This window comes from Taudactylus pleione, unplaced genomic scaffold, assembly GCF_031769625.1.
Source record: "Taudactylus pleione unplaced genomic scaffold, aTauple2 ptg001005l, whole genome shotgun sequence".
Lineage (NCBI taxonomy): Eukaryota > Metazoa > Chordata > Amphibia > Anura > Myobatrachidae > Taudactylus > Taudactylus pleione.
This window is the reverse complement of record NW_028285406.1, coordinates 801,574-815,081: the sequence shown is the minus strand read 5'-3', so window position 1 is coordinate 815,081 and position 13,508 is coordinate 801,574. Positions and strand designations below refer to the sequence as shown.

The following is a 13,508-nucleotide window of genomic DNA, read 5'->3' as shown; positions in this document are numbered from 1 at the left end:
AAGAACGTGCAGGTTCACCTCCGGTCCACCGTTATTCGCTCATGCCTCCTTCACCTGACCCTCCCAGTGCCGTGTAGACAGCAGAAGAGGGAGTTAAGCTGACTTCACTGAGAGGGCTCCAGATTACCCCAGACAGGGGTTATTACCAACCTATTACATGAACAGACCCATAGACAAGCAGGCTTGGATATTAAACCTACTGCAGTGACTTCACACACACCCGGGATCTCACACAGGAAGGGCTTCACACTATAACTCCTCGTAACAACAGGTGCATGCCCCAGGACTAATCTTGTTTAGCTACCTATAGAATAATTTGCTGAATGTGGCGTGCTATAACCACAGCTAATAGCTGCAACATTAAGATACATTATTTGCTTTACTAGATACTTCCATTGTATATGTGTTAAAAAACTATTGATCTTAGGTTTTGGTATTGTCTAATAGTGTTGAGTATGAAATTCCTGTCTGTCGGGATGCCGCTGTTCAGAATACGGACAGCGGCATCCTGACAGCCAGAATCCCGACACCCATAGGAACTAAAGGTAAGTATTTTTCCTACCCCTACCCTAACCCTCCCTTCCCACACCCTAAACCTAAGACACCCTTCCCGGTGCCTAAACCTAACCTCCCCTCTAGTGTCTAAACCTAACCTCCCCCTCCCCGCACCTTAATCCTAACACTCCCTCCCCGGTGCCTAACCCTAACCCTCCCCCTAATGCCTAACCCCGCTAGCTAACGCTAACCTCCCCCTAACACCCCGATACTTACCTTCAGGATGCCGATGGTCAGGATACTGGTGTCGGGATCCTGACCTGTCGGGATTTCAGCACCAGTATTTGGACCATCGGCAACCCGCACGCTGGGATGTCATCTACATCCTGTCTAATACTATCTGTGTTTTTTATCATTCTAGATCATGTTTTAAATCTGTGCTTATTACAGTTTTATAGCATTTTTCTTTTAAATGCCATTTAACTGTGTAAATCTTTATCTTTCAACAATATGGATTATTGTACATAATAACTGTTTGTTTCTCTGAATCCACCTCCTCTTCACAACCTCTATCAGTTGGAGTACCACAAGGTTCAGTCTTAGGTCCTCTGTTTTTTTCAATTTATACCACCTCTCTAGACTCTTAGCAAGAAAAGAAAAAGATTTATCACCATCTGTATTGGCCCGTGTCACTGAATGCCTCTCTATTTCATATTGGATGTCATCGCTCCAGCTTAAACTTAATATTTCCAAAACAGAATTAATTATATTTCCACCAACCAATAGTAGTTTCCAACCTGATATCTCTATCACTGTAGATGACTTGACAATCAACCCCACCCCACAAGCCCACTGCCTCGGTGTCATCCTTGACTTGAACTGTCCTTTGTTCCCACATCAATCTGTCTCAAAATCATGTTACATTCATCTAAAAAACATTCAAAATACAACCATATCTTACACAAGACCCTGTAAAATTCTAATCCATGCACTCATTATTTCCCGCATTGACTATTTCAATGACCTCCTTACTGGTCTTCCCAAAAGCAGACTCTTACCGCTACAATCCATTTTGAATGCAGCAGCGAGGCTGATCTTCCTCACCAAACATTCTTTGTCTGCTGATCCACTCTGTCTGTCCCTCCATTGGTTACCGTTTTTTACCATGTTCAATATAAAATACTTTTACTTACGCATAAAGCTATTAACCAAACCACACCAACATACATCTCTTCACTTATCTCAAAATATCTCCCAACCCGACATCTCCGCTCTGCACAAGATCTGCGTCTCTCATACACACGCATTACCTGTTCCCAATAATGGTCACAGGACTTTTTTTGGGCTGCACCCTCTCTGTGGAATGCCCTCCCATGCACAATAAAACTTTCCACTAGTTTCCAAACCCTTCAAGCATTCCCTGAAAACTCACCTACCTCACTTTTTTTTCGTTGTCTTCACTTTCACTTCCTCCTGATCCTTGGCCAAAGTTCCTGTGTGACTATATCATAGTGACTACATCACTACTAAGTATGTGTATGCAGATGCGATGCAAAAATATGCAAATGTCGCAGCTGCCGGGAAATGTAATGAGAGGCCCACCTGCGGCTTTGCAAATCCAAGCATCTGTATAAAATGTCGCAGCATCTGCGTACAAAGATGCAACATCAGCCGCAGATCACTCGACTATCGCAGTCCTGAGTAAGTCTATTGTTCCGCAGAATGGCCGTGGGAAGCAGTTGCGGAACTATACTTTACTTTTAGAAGGGGCAGTATAAGAATTAATGCTGACTCCTCCCCTCTCTACTCATTACTCCTCCCACTTACAGTCATGCCCCTCCCTATTTCAGTCCCAACTCTTTTGGGCCCTGCACCTCCCTACATAATGTGTCATAGCATTCATGTCAGTTAAGTTTGTTCTTGGCTTTATTTTAAATTTGCCACTGAAAGCAATACAATTGTAACAATACAATCAACAAATAATGAAATAATAAAACAAACAGAATATTCATTAACAAGAAATAAATCAAAATAAAAAAAATATTTTAACATTTTACAACACAAAATACAGTCTTTGATTTCTATTGTTTGAAAAGCGGTCAATCACCTTGTCATTGTATGTTGCAATTTTCGAATGGAATGGTATTGAAATCCCAGCAGCTGTTTAACCACCAGTTCAGATATCGACTGCAGAAGCCCGATGGAGGAGATCTCGACTGGGACTGGTAAGTATTCTAAACCTCACCCCTAACCCTAACATTACCTTAGTAGTGCCTAACCCTAAAACTCCCGGGGTGGTGCCTAACCCTAAGTCCCCCTGGGGGTACCTAACCCTAACCCTCCCTTAGTGGTACCTAACCCTAAAACTCCCGGGGTGGTGCCTAACCCTAAGTCCCCACGGGGGTGCCTAACCCTAACCCCCCCTTCCCTCACCCTAAACCTAACCCTCCCAGGGGGGTTGCTAACCCTAACTTCCCCCAGTGGTGCCTAACTCTAGCCCCCTTTCCCTAGCCTAACCCTAACCCTCCCTGGGGGGGTGCCTAACCACAATTCCCCCCCCAGGGTGCCTAAACCTAACCCTCCCATCTCCGGGTTAAGTAGTGTACTTACCCGGCTGTTGATGATCAGGACGGCGGGGGTCGGGCTTCAGGCATCGAGATTAAGATAGGCATTGGTATTTCGATGCCTATCTTAAGTCCCGTGCTGGGCTAGTGCAGTCGGGATATAGACAGGTGGTATCTTTTGTTGCCGGTCTATTGACTGCATCCCCTCCCAATAGCTTTGTATAAAAGCTAAACCAGTCAACCTCTGCTAACCCATTTGGTTTCTCAACCATGTCTTCAAACATCATATTGAAGAGAATCTCCTTTCGGCTGATGCAACACTGATGGGCAATGTTAAAAGAATTCTCAGAAGGGAGGTCACAAAAGCCGGATACACACTAGATGATATGTCATCCGATCCCTCTGATCGGGCTGACATATCGATCACTTCGTCTAGTGTGTACCCACTATGCACGCTCCCGCAGGTCATTCCATTGGCCTGCATTCACGGTTGATGGACCGACCCAGCTGCCAATGCCAGCAAGTTCAATGATGTTGGTAAATGATAAATCAGGTGGTCGTTCACCGAATTGTGCAGTGTGTATCGCCCACCCAATATACCGTTCATCAGCACCAACAGGCTTCACATTGGCAGTTCACTAAGTGTGTACCCAGCCTAAGGAATAAACATCTCCATTACAATTCTGCAAAGCTTCTTCTACACACTCTGGAAGATCCACGGAGTCAGCCAACTGTACCCATTTCTCCTTCCAGATGTGAACCTCTGATAGTAGTTTACATTCCAGTTCAGGTTTAGCCCTTAATAGATAATCATAGGTATTGCAACATGTACTTACTTTCAATGTCAGTAATTCTTTGTTCAAATGCAAGATGTCTCTTCACAAAATTACAACGTTTCAACAGAAAATTATTCTGGTCTTCAAATCACTTATTACAGAATCTAGGGAAGGAACGTATATTGACCTTCTATAATACTCTTCTGGTGTGGATAATAGAACGTTTGCTTTATGCTTTTGATTATTCTTTGTTTTTCTGGGTAGTTCTATTGCAACATTTAACTTTGACGACACCACAGATGCTTTTGCAAATATTGTCGAAAACCCTTGAATGCAATTTATACGCTGGTTATGCAGAATTAACAGGAGATCAGTGACCAGGGTAGCAGCTCCAGGAAAGTCTACAGTTTGCTTTTGGAATGGTCAGATAAGCGGAAGACTCAAAGCAAATATAGACAACTGGCAGTGCAATGCCACTACTACAAAATCAAAATTTTTTCATGGGAATTAAGAAGTTCTGGGCTCTAAAGGATGTTGCTGTTTCAGTCCATTGTGATATACATTCAAGTGCCCTTTGAAATTTTCTCAATTCGATCAAGAAATTGAATCAGGCTTTCACTTCTCTCTACCCAACGTGTTTCGCACAGGACCTTTAATTGTGCATCAACGGTATTCATAAGAATATGATTTTGCTTACCTGAAACATTAAAGAAACATGCAACTTCCTTAATGATGCCAATACTGCTGCGCATCCTCAGAACCAAGGAAGACTCGGACATCGACAAGTTTAGTACATGGTTAAAGCAAGGGCATCTTGTAGCATATTTGGCCTCCTTTCGGATCTCTGCAACTGGACCCAGCTGCTCTGATATCATAAGGGAACAACCATCCGTGCCAATCCCAACACAATTCTGCAGAACTAAATGTAACTTTTTTATTTGCCTAATTACAAGCTTGTTACCGTTTATTATATATATTTCAGGGTTGGGTATGAAATCCCGACAGCCAGAATCCTGGCACCCATAAGAACGGCTGGTAAGTATTTTCCCAATCCCTACCATAACCCCTACCCTAACCCTCCCTCCCTGGTGCCCAAACCTAACCCCCCCAGAGCCTAACCCTAACCTCCCCCTCCCCACACCCTAAACCTAACACCCCCCTAGTGCCTAATCCTAACCTCCTCCTCCCCACACCCTAATCCTAACACTCCCTCCCCGGTGCCTCCCCCTAATGCCTAACTGTAACCCCACTACCTAACACTAACCTCACCCTAACACCCCAATACTTCAGGATACCGACGTTCAGGATACTGATGCAGGGATTCCAACCTGGGATGCCGAATACATCCCTATATTTTGATAATCAGTATTCTTAGTGCTTAGAGTGTGCATCTGCATTTTCCCCTTTTCTCTGCATTAGAACTACAGGTCTCAGCATGGTAGCACCTCTTATTATTTTTAAATTAGGGTGTGCAGCTCAGCCCCCCTTTTTTTTCCTAATTTCAGCTGCCCCAGAACTTTGCCATTTATACTTTAGGCTCAAAGGATTATGACAAATCCTTAAAACAAGCCTCATGATCATTTCCAAACACAATGAAGTCTTCATGTTTTTGGCCTTTGTACACATAACTTAAACAAAAGGAAAAAAAAAAGATGATCAATAGACAGAATTCCCCCAAAAAGCCAGCTTTTACATGGCATTTTTATGCCGAGTCGTTTTGCCAGTCCCAGCCTGAACCCCCGTTCAGACAGAAGAGCATACTGGGTCAAACATTTCAGCCAGGTAATTTGCTGATTAATATGGGTGTTTCATCTGTCTGAAAGGGTCAACCCGGGTTGAAATTCTCAGCTCTCCGAGCTTGGTAAATTCCTGGGTGGAAGTCTTGGGAGTTTCAACCTGGGTTGACCCTTTCAGACAGAAAAAGGACCCGTGTTGATCAGCAAAATACCTGGTAGAAATGTTTGACCCAGCATGCTCTTCTGTCTGAAAGGGATATTGCTGAAATGAACCCGCAGCTGTGAGGAGGGGTGTAAGACTTCCTAATTGAATCCCCTACGACACAGGTTCTCAAACTCAGTCCTCAGGACCCCAAACAGGTCATGTTTTCCAGGTCTCCTCACAGAATCCCCAGCGAAATAATTAGCTCCACCTGTGGATCTTTTAAAATGTGTCAGTGAATAATGAATACACCTGTGCACCTGCTGGGTAACCTGGAAACCGTGAACTGTGTGGGGTCCTGAGGACCGAGTTTGAGAACCACTGCTCTAAGATGATTCAGACAACAGTAATATAATACACAGTGCTGGGAATTTATATATAAACAATATAGTAGCAACACTATAGAGATAGCTAAAATATAAACAAGTGTAAAATACACGTAAAACCACATGAACCACAGGACATGTAAAACATTTACAATAAAAAACAGTCTATCTGCACACATAATGATTGAAATGGAATTAGCAGCTATTTATAATGTCATATTATTACCAGTTCAGGAGTGTCCACACAAGCTGGAGTACAAAGGTTGATGTTGCTCTCTGTAAATAGAGGTCTCCTATAGAGCTTGTAGGAAATTATGTGCCCCGATAAAGACTGGATGTCAGATTGTGAGTGGGTCAGAGCAGCAGCAGCAGCACGCCGTCCTGTGAGTCGCCAGCAGCGTATCCCTTCCTGTGCTGGCCAAGCAAGGAGATGATCCTGCATGTGGGAGAGACCCACAATTAGCGTGGGTATCAGGTGTCACTTCAGCAATACACCACGCTGACTGCTGACCTGATCGATGCTGCTAAAGATGGTGCATATGTAGCTCCCTGTAATGAGATGGAATCGCTATAAAGACAATGCCGACTCTGCTGAAGAACGATGAATGCAATCAGGTCAACAGCAGTGCTGACGCGTTTCTCCGTGGCTCCTCCTAAGGCTTCCTCAGAGTCATATGCCGCTTTGTCCAGGAAGGCTATTTAAATCATCAGCCCAATGTTTCAATGGAAAGCACCTGATAAAGCAACTATTTGCTACTTTGCCAGTCTTCTGAGTATACAGATTTGTAACACAAAAGTGACATCCATTCAATTCTAAAAATAGTAATCATAACAGTAAATTAATTGGAATCTAGAAGGCAATCCAATCCAATATTAAAAATGTAAAAAAAATATAAAATTAGGCAAAAGCCTGATTCTAAATATTGCTACATTAAATTTTAAATAGATAATTGTTCCTATGGTAATTATGTATTATTGGTTTCTAAAGAGCCTTGTATAATATTAATTGCACAATGTAATAATAACATAATATACCACGTAAAATACCATAAAAATTATACTAAATATAAGATTCAAATAAAAATGTAGTGGCAAAACAGAACTATATAGCTCTATACCTCATTATGTAATAGAATTAAGTTCCACACATTCATTTAGACCTCCCAGATGTAGAGAGCCCATATGGAACATCCAGAGAACGTCCTGTTTACGTTTTTGGAATCTTATCCTCCCTCTAGCAGTGAGGAGCATAGATTCCAATCCTACCAGTTTTAAATAGTCCAGCTTGGCCCCGTGCTCCAGTTTTAAACAGTCATAACTTAAACAAAGACTCGACTGAGAACTGTGGGAAATATCAGTAGTTTCATCATATATCATACAGTTAAATTTGGCCTCTGACACGTTGAAGAATCAGAATTCCTAATCTCTTCTGCACAACATTCAATCAGCTGGTTTGGTGTGTTCTTGCTGATATAAGTTGCATTTGCTTGTGAGTTCTCAATGTGTTTTGCAAGTATAATAATCCCACAGGTAACTTTAAACCAGAGAAGCTCTATAACATTTCCTTCATTAATCAGTGGTTCTGTGATGGCTTCTGTAAATAAGTCTCCATCATTTCAATGTCCTCAAAGAGGTATAATCTCTCTGCCAAGAAACAGAATGGTTTCTATTATAGGCTTCAATCTCTGTCTGTTCTCCTGGACCTGCTGTAGTCAATGTGGACTAATCCTGCTCAAAAGCTCCTCTGTGGTGCATAAAAGGCCTTCAAAAACTCTTCTGCTGCTTGTACAGAATTCCTGCGGTATTGCTGCTTCTCATGAGTGCATATGTCTCCATCTTTGCCTAACAGTCCTTTCTTACAAGTTCTTACAAGTTAACTAGCGCACACAGGGCGGGTTTCTGAGTACCCAGAAAGCCCACCCTGACATACTGGAGAGCAGGCACCATCTTCTTAAGCCCCGCCCCCTTGTGGCAAAATGCCGTGGGTCAGTCGGGAAGAGGTGGAGCCATTATGATGTAATTCCATTGGAATTGCATCATTTGGCTCTGCCCCCTCCAGATTGACCCACGATCGTGGCATTTTGTCAACATGGAGCCAACCTACCAGGTCCCATCCTTATCGGGTCTACAACCCACAGCTGCTGCAAGGTGTGTATGTAATCAGTGTTTGTGTGGTTAAGGTATGTGTGACATATGTATGTGTGTGTATATATATGTACATACGTACGTACGTACGTACGTACGTACGTACGTACGTACGTATGTATGTATTACATTATATATATGTGTGTGTATATATTTATATATATATATATATATATATATATACATGCACACACCCACACATATATACTGTGTGTATATATATATATATATAGAACATGTAGAGGGGCACTCAGTATTCCAATGTGATAATGCCTGGGTGCCTTCCTAGGAACAATGTAGAAATACGATGTCTGTTAAGAAACAGCAACAGGCGGCACTCCACGGACTTTATAGTTGAAGTAAAGTGACTTTATTTGCCAACGTTTCAAGACCTGGACGGTCTTGTCATCAGGGTGTTCAAATGTAACATACAAAAAAAGCTTACCTTAAATAGCTGTATACAAACGGAAATGTCCATGAGAATCCTCACGCGCCGTCATGCAGGGAGGCGCGCAGTGTGTGACGTCACCAGCACGTGGCAACACGGAACATGTGTGGATACAGTCCGGGGGTGGGTAACCAGGGAAACGCTGGACGCTGAAAAAAATATGGTGTGAGAAATGAGCCATAAAGCTACACTGCGCGGCTACCTGCATGAAAGGGGAGAGTGCTCAGGGACGTGATAGTTAAACAATAATAACAACAAAAACAAAATTAAAAAGCGAAGAGTGCATTAATGTGTGCACACATGATATGCAATTCAGCAAATATAAATATAGACCAAGGAATCAGATAATCGATGGAACAAACTAAAGCACGATGGTGCCATGAACTTTCACTGAGAAAAAATAGTATCGCTATGTAACAAATGTCACTGAATAAAACTTCAGAAAAATGTGAAAAATATGGAGGCATATGATAACCCATGCAGACCCTTAAAGTATATGGGATACCAAATGAGCCCCAATGTATGTCTACTTGGCTACTAATTGAGCTGCGCAACATGAAACAACAATATATGAAACAACGATATATTGAAAAGCACATAATGGCCAAAAGAGGCTATAGTGTGTGGGAACAGATAACTGATTACCCACTGTATATATACTACACAGGAAAAAGGTCTAAGAGATGGAGTTGAAAAATAGCAGGGTATACGCTATGTAAATGCATTCCAGGAAATGTTATCATTTAGCCCTCGCGGATGGATGGTATCAAGCAGATGAATCCACTTGGCCTCCACTCGTAACAGCCGCTTAGTGCGATCGCCACCCCTAATTTGTGCTGGAACATGGTCAATGACCTTGTAACGTAAGGATGCCAGTGTGTGACGGGCATCCTTAAAGTGTCAAGCTACAGGTTGGTCGGAATCTTTTCCTGCCAAAGCTGCTCTGATAGAGGAGCGATGCATGGCCATGCGCTCTTTAAACATGCGGGCCGTTTGGCCAACATAAGCAAGACCACAGGGGCATGTAATAAGGTATATAACGAATCGCGTAGAGCATGTAAGTACATGCTTGATGTAATACCTCTTGCCAGTGTGCGGGTGGTTAAATGTATGCCCCACTTCTAAGTAACCACAGGTGACGCACGAAGGACAGCGATAACACCCAGGTTTTTTATGTGACACATCACCTTTATAAGAGAAAAAAGGAGTGATATCTGTTTTCACTAATATGTCTTTGAGGTTGCGACCTCGTCTGTAACTAATGAGGGGTTTACAGTTGGCTAATTTGGGTAACTCTGGATCTGTGGATATTATCGGCCAGAGAGCTTTGGTAGCTTTTGAAATTACTGGACTGGCCAAGGTGTATTCAGAAACAAATGGAATGTGTGTTTTTAAGGGTTGTTTCCGATTGGGGTTCAATAGCTGTTCTCTGGGTATTTTCAATACTTCTTCCTTTTGTTGTTCTAAAAAGGCCGGGTCATAGCCTCTTTGTATGAACCTATCTATGATTTTGTCTAACTCAGAATCAACCTTGCTTCTATCGCTGGTTATGCGAGCTACTCGCACCATTTGAGACTTGGCCAGGCCCTTTTTAAGGGCCGGAGGGTGAAAGCTACTTGAAATCAACATGGTGTTTCTATCAGTATCTTTGGTGTATACTGAAGTTTCAATACGATTGTTATTTAAAGTTAAATTGACATCCAAAAAATGAACATTGGTGTCACTACACTGATAGGTGAATTTGATAGCATTGGGTGATGCATTGATATTATCGATGGTATGTATCAATGTGTCCCTTTCACCTGTCCAGATCAACAGAAGATCATCTATGTATCGTTTATAAAATAAAATGTGTTGGAAAATATCCGGATCAGTGAAGAAAAAAGAATGTTCCTGTGAAAACATAAAAATATTAGCAAACAAAGGCGATACATTAGATCCCATAGAGCATCCGCTGATTTGTAAATAAAATGTTCCATTGTGTAGAAAGTAATTCCTCTTGAGTGTCAATTCAAGTAAATTCAAAAACAAGTTAATGTCCAATTTATCAAACATGCAGTTATGCAGAAAAGTATCCACAGCATTTAGACCCTCTTGGTGGGGTATCACAGTGTACAAACTGTGTACATCCAGTGTACACAAGATAGCATTATCAGGGATGTTATCCAATGCTCTAATGAGATTTAACAAAGTGGTGGTGTCCTTCAAATATGTGGGCTGCGTCACGATGTAGGGTTGGATAAGAATGTCCAAAAATTGTGCAATGGGTTGGTATAAGGAATCATTGGCTGATATTATTGGCCTACCCAGGGGTTGTTCTGAATTTTTGTGGATTTTCGGGACTGTATAAATCACCGGAACCCTTGGAAATGGTTGCACCAGTTGTTTAAACAAATTAGAACTTAATTGCTGGTTGAGCACCGCCGTGTGCAAAATGGAATCCAGTTCCAACTTGTACTTTGAAGTGGGGTCATATGTCAATTCTTTATAAACCGCAGTGTCCAAAAGTTGGTTATCTAATTCCTGTTTGTACTGTGAAATATTTTGAATGACGATTGCACCACCCTTGTCTTTATTCAGTGACATTTGTTACATAGCGATACTATTTTTTCTCAGTGAAAGTTCATGGCACCATCGTGCTTTAGTTTGTTCCATCGATTATCTGATTCCTTGGTCTATATTTATATTTGCTGAATTGCATATCATGTGTGCACACATTAATGCACTCTTCGCTTTTTAATTTTCACGTCCCTGAGCACTCTCCCCTTTCATGCAGGTAGCCGCGCAGTGTAGCTTTATGGCTCATTTCTCACACCGTATTTTTTTCAGCGTCCAGCGTTTCCCTGGTTACCCACCCCCAGACTGTATCCACACATGTTCCGGGTTGCCACGTGCTGGTGACGTCACACACTGCGCGCCTCCCTGCATGACGGCGCGTGAGGATTCTCATGGACATTTCCGTTTGTATACAGCTATTTAAGGTAAGCTTTTTTTGTATGTTACACTTGAACACCCTGATGACAAGACCGTCCAGGTCTTGAAACGTTGGCAAATAAAGTCACTTTACTTCAACTATAAAGTCCGTGGAGTGCCGCCTGTTGCTGTTTCTTAACAGACATCGTATTTCTATATATATATATATATATATATATATATATATATATATATGTACATACACACACATATACTGTATATATATATATATATATATATATATATACATACACACATATACTGTGTATATATATATATATATATATATATATATATATTACAGTATATATATGCGTGTGTGTGTGTTTGGAACCCCCCCTGTAAATATCCTGCGTTTTCCCCTGAAGTTCCTGCTTTCTTACAAGTTCCTGAAGAGGAAATTTTAGTGAGAGCCCCCCCATTCCTGCCATACCAAATAGGGCATAATATTTGCAAAAGACTCCTTTTTTTAGCATCCGAGTTTACCAACCACAGGAAACTGTCCAGATTGGAATGATTTACCTTTTTTTTTGTCTTTCCCTTTTTTATTATGAGTTGAAATGGTAGCTAGTATCCAAGTGAAGGCCTCCATGGTCTCTCAAGAAACTCACATTTCAAATTGCCATCAGTAGCTGAAATTGAGTCACTGTAGCTTCTATCATTCTTCTACATGTTGCTACGAGCTTGATTTGAAGACAAACAATCTTCAGCATATTCAACTCTTTTCAATTCACTAGGTTTTTCCATCTCATTTGGGTCTTCATCTTCTACCCTTCTCATGGTTTGTTGGATGCGTTTCATTTCTTGCTTGGTAATCTAAGGCCCCAAAGCAGATAACAATGGTCAGGTAGATTACTACAATGGAAATTGGATAACATACAGACTGCCGAAACCATCATGGGCACGTCATCAAAGAATTATGTACCTCCAGGCACACAACAGGAGCCGCTGCATTGCTAAGGGGCGAGGGGGCAGTGGCCGGATATTTTTCTCATGACAGTGGCTGCCACCTCACTAGATCTGGGTTCCAGGATGCCTTTGCTATATCCCCATTTGGACTACAGGTATATAGGGGGAGATGCACCACAGTGGCACTTATCATGCCGCTATAGCTCTTCCTGCTTCGGCTCTTATCGTGGCTGAGCAGAAAGCAATATCGCTGAGATGTATGAACATCTCAGCTGCCGGAGTGAGGGAGAAAACCCCCCCTCCGGTGATCCCAGCCAGACCCACAGCGCATCAGCCTAGTGCTGATGCGCTGTGTCTTCCCCTCCTGGCCAACCCCACTGCTCACGCATGAGATCTGTCATGTGCAGCTGGACCCCAAGAAGCCACCACAAGGTTAGTATACATAGTACACATACTCAGGTAATCCTGAAAAAATGATGAGCCATAAAAGTGCGCTTTTGTAATAACATCTGAATGCTTTTCCGTTTTTTGGCCGGCCCACTGACCTATCTGACGATTTGCAATTGCATATTGTTACAAGTCGCCAGCGCAATTTGTCACACTCTAACACGGTGATTTCTCCTACTCCTTCCGCCTGCCGTGCGGGAACTGCATCAACTGTTGCTAGGTGACCTGGACGCCGGATGACATCATGCATTATTGGGAACACGGGATGATTGTTCATGGTTCTGATTGGTTCCTCACCTTTTTTATGCCTAGCAGCGCCCTCATGGCCTTGTCGGCTATAGCGTCTCCAAACGTGTTTTCCGGTTCCTGTTGTATGGATTCTGGAGCCAATTCAAACCCGTTCGCTAGGCTGCATTTGCACGCAGCCGTCAGCAGTTAATATATGCAAAAGGCGCGATCGCATGGCAAGGCATGAGGACGCCCACTA

At 42.4% G+C, this 13,508-nt stretch overlaps 1 pseudogene; it reads right to left on the bottom strand.

Moving 5' to 3' along the window:
- Positions 1 to 2,548: 2,548 nt before the first annotated feature.
- Positions 2,549 to 5,181, bottom strand: LOC148454325 (52 kDa repressor of the inhibitor of the protein kinase-like; annotated as a pseudogene).
- Positions 5,182 to 13,508: the final 8,327 nt, after the last annotated feature.